The sequence below is a fragment of the Tenrec ecaudatus genome, chromosome 4 (genome assembly GCF_050624435.1).
Source record: "Tenrec ecaudatus isolate mTenEca1 chromosome 4, mTenEca1.hap1, whole genome shotgun sequence".
In the NCBI taxonomy this organism is placed as follows: Eukaryota; Metazoa; Chordata; class Mammalia; order Afrosoricida; family Tenrecidae; genus Tenrec; species Tenrec ecaudatus.
The window spans coordinates 31,685,536-31,692,592 of NC_134533.1; positions in this window are offsets into that span (position 1 = coordinate 31,685,536).

Sequence of the window (7,057 nt, forward strand, 5' to 3'; positions counted from 1 at the left end):
AATTTCCTTCAGTGCTTGATAAGCTTTTATTTAACCTCTTGAGATATCTCTATAAATCCCCCCTGGGCCCTGAGGAAAGTAGTGTGTTTTGGAGTAGCTACCTATTTATTATTTTTTTATTTCCTCCTTCGCAAAGAAAAACTAGCTATTGCAATTGTGTGTTAAATTGCAATATATTAAAATTTCAATTCAATGTTCCTTCTTATTAACTACATCTACAGTCTGTAAAATTATTGTTTGTGACTCAACATATCTGGAAATGTATTTCTGCCAGCTTAAGTGAGAAATCTGAAGTGTGATTTAATCATTTTTGTCTGGGGGAAGGGAGGACGTGAGGAGTGGTCACCATTAGAAATTCCTATCACATCATTTTCCTAGTAGCTTTATTCCTGATTGGTATTTTATATGTGAAACTACAATATTTGGGCAGTTAGAGCATAAAATAAGAACACTTTGAGCAATTTAAAATTTATTTTTCAAAGTCAAAAATTTGATCTGGTCTTTTAAAAATCAAATATACATAATATATATATGTGTGTGAAAGAACTTTCAATAAAATGTACATAAAATGTTTTATGTGGATTACTATGAATCATTCTTGCATAGATATAGCAGGGAAGCACAAGTGATGGTCAAATGATAAATCTGCTTGGCCAAATTGATTTGTAAGTAATGATAGAGTTTGGACAAGGATGCTCCTACAGAAAGAGGGCCCCTCTTAATGAATCATGTGGCATAGTGGTTATGAGTTGGGTTGGTAACTTCTAAGTCAACAGATCAAATCCACCAGCTGCTCTGCAAGTTAGAAATGAGACTTTCTACTTCCATGAAGCCTTGCAGTCTACAAAATAATTACAGTCCTTTAAACCTACACAGGCAGTTCTAGCTTGCCCTACAGGGTCACTATGAGTGAGACTCAGCTGGATGGCAGTGTCAAGCTATTTTACAGAAAAAAAAACTACTTAGGGAGTGTCAGTCTAGAAACAAGACTACGATTCCCAGAATCTCCTCAAATCTGTCTCCATCAGGAACACTGCTTGCTTTCTCTGGCTCACAGCAACCTTGTGAACTACATTTGCTAGAAGCTTAAGCTCTGTGTTCTGGTAAACATGTTAGCTGGATTCATTAGCCCTTAATTATTGGTTTCCCTCTGGAGAGCCTAATAAAATTCTTCCCAGCATTGCTTTCTCTACTGTTAAGGACAAAAACCTGATCTCAGAAAGAGATTTCTGCTGGACTATCAAGGAAAAAAAGAAGATTCTAGAAAGAGAGTATCTGTCTCTCTCCACTGAGGCACTGGACCAACACCTTGTCATAGGGGAGAATACAAGTGGCCATCAGAATTCCCTTTAAATGTCTACTGAAGGCTGTTATAGTCTTCTGTTACTCCCTAACTGCTCCCAGAATGGGGAGGACCAGTTTTCAATGTGTTCTCTCCTTCTACAATTACTTCTCTCCCTTGTCTTATGTATACTACCTAATCAAAAGCCTATGGAAGGCCTGACCCATATGGTGGGGGTTCCCCTCCTGTAAAATCTAGTGTTATGGAGGGGGTGGAGAGTGTACAATTAAGGGAATTACTTTTCTGGGACCCAGATTTGATCACTCCAAATTATGCTGAATTGTTTCAAAGTGCTCTAGCAAGAGGGAACTTCTTAAGAAATCCTAGCATGTTGAAAATGTTACACAGTTCTGGAGACAGAAACCCCTTCATACGGTCTAGAATGGAGTGGAGGCTAATTCAAGACCTTTCATGCAAACAAATTGCCCTCTAGAACTATAATTTAGTTCTCGTGTGTGTGTGTGTGTGTGTGTGTGTGTGTGTGTCCAGCTTTCTTCAGTGTTTCCCTCTCCTCTTGCTTTTTCTTTTATCCTCAGACCCTTGATCTGTGTCTCCTTGGACCCGTCCTGAATCATCGCCAGCTCTATCATGTTACCCTTCTCTCAAGAGTGTTGTGCAGTTGTAAATCTGCATAACAGAGCAATTCGAGAGAGGGCAAAGGCAGAGTGACCATATAGCCTGTTAGCTAGTGACTCTGAGCTTTGGACTTGAACCCAAAGAGGCACTGCTTAAAGGAAAGCTGTATGTGGGTCAGGGAGGAAGGCAGATGAGGACGCTTTTGAGGAATTCTCTTTTAACCTTCAGAAAATTCTATTAGAGTTTTGTTTTCTTTTTCTATCCATTAATAAATTGATTTTGTGGTTTATAATCAGGAAAGCCATTTTAAAGAGTACACTTTATTTTTCATTGGTATAACAATGTCTTCTGAAGCAAAATGCATATTAAATATCACTTTGACCTCTGGATAAGAAACTATATACATGTTTTCTTTTTAACAAGCACAGTTTTTATATCATAACATGTGTGCTTATGAAGTAAGTTGATTGAATATTATAAAAATTTAACAAAATGATTCATCTTGACAAGTTTTTGTGTATGTAATAAGTTGATATTAAAGATGATTGCAGGCAATTTGAATGATATATTACATAATGTGCTTCATTTAAGGAACAAAAGAATATAAAGATAAACCTAGGTTTTCCAGTGAGCCTGGTGCCTTGCTTTTAGGTTAATTTGAGGCAAAGTAAAGATCTGAAAATGGGAGGGACTTTGGCAAGATGGTGACCAGTTAGGCAGCTCTCACTGGGAGATCCATGGAGATCGGTGATTAGGGAGATTGGAAAATCCAGTAGGGGATTTAAGGCTCTCAGTTAATTTCTGCAACAGCTTGGATCTCTTCCTTGAAATGAGAAATGACCTTAACACCCACTCCTACGGTCACGGTGGAGTCCAAGAGATATGTGTCTACGACAAAGGCTGCCAAGACCAGACAACCTGTGATGCTGTGGATCCCAACATGGTTGCTGTGATGGTTACATAATCTGTTGTCAATTTGAGACTATTAAGAGTGAAGGGGTGGAGTTTAGCCTGTCAATCAGATCACATCCTGATGACTTCATTTGGAAATGCTAAGGAGATAAATACCTCGCTGGAGGCAGGACACACACTCACTCCCTGAGAGACATTGCCGTGGATAAGCCACATGGAGAGAGGCTGATGGAACCAGAGCTCTTGAGCTGAGGAGTCATATGGGGACCCACGCTAGAGCTGAGATGCTTCTACGACCCCTGGATCCTCAAGATTATCCACCCACTGGCCTATGATCTTCCTGAATTCAGCATCATTGTATGTGCTGTGTGAGTCTGAAAAAGAATTAATAGACTGGTATTGGGCATATGGGCTAATATTGGATTTATGGACTTGACCTCGACTGAGCAGGGATGTTTTCTCAATATTCAATTGCTCTTGTATATAAAGCTCTTTCTTAGATACATACGAGAGTCTATGAATTTGTTTATCTAGTCTATCCAGACTAACAAAGCAACCCTCAGTTATCTCCCTGAGCCCCGTTCACCACACACCAAACTCATCAGCCACTTACTGGTGGCTCTTGACACCATGGTTTGGCCCAGCAAACTGCCACCATCTGCGGCATTCACAGCCACATCTGAGACTCTCTATCTATTGGCCTACCCCCACCACACCAGATGCACTCTCAACACAGTCACGTGGCTTCCCCTGCTGCCTCTGGTGCTCTCCCACCATCCAAGCATGGAGTTAGCAGTCACAGCTGGGCCTCCCCATCACCACCCACTGTGTTTTTAACTGCAGAAGGACCCCCCCTAGTGTATTCCCACCACACCCCACTCCCATGCCTCACACTCCAAATGCCAGACCTGCACTCACTTTCGGACCACAGCCTGTGCCACTGAGTCTGAGGTGAGAGTCTGTCTGCCATCCATATACAGCTTTCACCTTTGCAAACAGTCTCCAATAAAAGCCCAAGTGGTGTCAGAATGAGTGGTGTCAGAATTATGCTGCAGAGGGATCACTTCACAGAGGCCCACCGTGGTGCCTAATGCCTGAGAGGGTCATCCAACATCCCCTCTCAACAGCAGAATCCCAGTAAGTTATGGTGGGAAGGAAAACCTAGTGACATAAAGTAGTATCTATGATACCCTGGCACAGTTCTGCTGACTACAGGAAACCTGCAGAAGCATTCCTAGCAGCCTCCCAAACAGAGAGCTCAGGAATATTTGATACCTATAAAATGGCACCAAGAGCCTCCAAAATGGCACACAGACAGCAATCAGCCATAACAAATTTAATGAAAATGCAGTAGAAACAAAACAAAATGTTGGAGAAAGGTCTGAACCTACTGATGTGCATAGACGAAGCAGAAGAAGTTGACCTACCACGGAAAGAAATCTTCAGAATGAGGCTTAGAATCATACAGGAGATGAAGGAAGCAATAGAGAAAAGGATGAAATGACAGAGGAGATAAAGGCCATGCACCACAGGAAAATGCAAGAGTTAAGGACCAAGGTAACAAAACCAAATAACAAGTTAACAACTTTCACCAGCAAACTGGAAGAAGCGGAGACTTTTTGGAGAACCAGGCAGACTTTATCAAATGGAAAAGACGGACAAGATAATCAGAGAAACTGGAGAAAAATGTCTGATGTTATGAATAGGAACAACATTAGAATAATTGGATTACCAGAACAAAACACAACAAAGAAGTCAACAGCAAAAATAGCAAGGGAATTAATGCTCTCCCAGATTAATGAATGAGAATCTGGCAGCAATTCAGGAAGCATATAGGCAATTAGCTAGACTGATTCCCAGAAAGAATTCACTAAGGCATATGATAGTTAAACTATCCAACTTTGATTAAAAAGAGAAAAACATAAGAGGAAAAGTCAACTCTAAAGTTATCTAAAAAAAGAATAGGCTCAGACCTATCAGCAGACACCATGAAGAAGAGGAGAGTGGAGTAACATCTACTGAAAGTTGAATGAAAATAATGCAAACCCAAGATTCCTTTACCCTGCTAAATTATCTATCAAGATAGATGGGGAAATAAGAGTCTTCCTGGATGTGCTAGTTCCATAATCTTTTGTCAACTTGAGACTATTAAGAGTGAAGGGGTGGAATTTAGCCTGTCAATCAGGTAGCAGCTTGATGACCTCATTTGGAGGTGCTAAGGTGATAAATAGCTTGCTAGATGGGAGGCACAGTCTCACTCCATGGAAGACATTGCAGCTTGCAAGACACATGTAACTATGCTAGTGCCCTGACCAGGAGGAGCCATGTAGAGACCCGTATCAGCGCTGACATGCTTATACTTCCACTGGGTCCACAGGACTTCCCACCCAGTGGCCTTTGATTTTCTTGTACTCAGCGGCATTGCATGTGTGCATAAGTCTGAAGAGGAATTTATGGATTTGTATTGGACATATGGGCTAGTACCATACTTATGGACTTGATCTGGACTGGGTTGGGATGATTTCTTAATGTACAAGTACTCTTTATATAAAGTTCTTTCTCATACAAATATGAGTGTCTATGAATTTGTTTCTCTAGTCTACCCAGACTAATATATTATGGTACGTTGGGAGTGGGGTACTAGAGAAACAAATCATGAAGATGTAGAGTGGATATTTGTTTGACCCCTCCCTCATGGCAGTGTATTTTTCTTTGGCTAGACAGAGGTTAGATATGGCCATACAATTTACTTTATTGTTTTTTGGAAATAACAAGGGAAGTTAAAGTTCCAATTATATTCTTTGGTTGTTGTCTTTGATTATTTCTGTGTATAATAGTGAAAATGAATGTGATTAAAGTATATTTTGAATTCAGGGGACAAAATTACCCTTTGAATTCAGAGCTACTTTGTGAAAATGGCTTTCAGAAAGCCTGACTCTGGCTTGATATTCTTGGAGACCTAATCCAATATTTTGTATCAATATAATAGTTTAGATAAGGATTAAGGTAAACTAGATAAGTATTAAGATAAGATTGAACCTGACTTTTAATAATTGAGTTTAGGACCTTATTCTCTTTTGTTTATGTTGATTTCTTCTGCTTATTATTGTTGATATAATGATAGAAATGATTATAGGCAAGTTTGAAAACAGAGCGCTTGTAAGCCCACCTTCCTTGAGCCATTAGAATTTGATCTTTAAATGAGTTTAGGACATGCCTACAAAGAAGGCTCTGAAAATGTAAGTCCTACCCAGTGTGTTGAGTGCTCAGGACATTTGAAGGTGAAGAAACTTGCCTATGGAATTGTTGACAGATTGAAGAAAAAGGGGAATTCTTTGGACTATTGAATTTTGAACTAGTGGTTTTTGTCCGAAGCTGGAAAATATATGGAACCATGACAAAACTCTCTGCTCTAAGGCTGAGCTGTTAAAAGGAGCCTGTGGGTAGGCTGAAATGCTTGCTAGGTGACCACCTGGATCTACTTGTTAGGTGGAAGTGAGAGAAACACAGCACTAAAGAGATAGGTTGAATCTGGCTAATACCACCAATGGACCTGGTTCACAGGGACTAGAGAAGAAGACTAGAACTGGTTGACTAGTCTGAAGTTCATTACCTAGTACAAGGGGATTGGGTTGTTGAGAATTTGTGATGGTGTCCATGGTCTAAAGTCAAAGCAGCCAATGGTCACCCTGGTAAGGCTAAGTAAGGCAGCCCACTCCGAATTGACCAGAACCCAACCAGAAGAAGATAAGATTTTGGAGCCTGTACACTGGTGCATTTTGCAGCTGACTTTATGGATGACCTGGCCTCATTTGACTTGGCTTATGGATACAGATTTCACAGGTTCCAACTCCAATAAAGATTCTTCACATTAAAGAATATGATTGTCTTTGCATCAGAGCACTGGGTTGATGTAAGTAGGCAGTATAGATTATATATCCATATTTGGAAGTGTAAAGATATGAAGTGGATGGCTTACAAAGTTTCATAGGTTGGAGAATATGTGCATAGAAATATGTTCATATTATTATGGTGTAGGTGTTCGTATAAGTATAGGATATTTTTATTTTGTTTACTTACAGAATATTATGTTTAAATTAGGGAAGCACACATTGAATTGTATGTATCTTAGTTTTATCCTGTTAGATACAGATATGATTTTATTATTGTTTGCTTGAATATTATATACTGCTAAAGAGTTGGATCAAAGTGTCGAATTGACAAGGG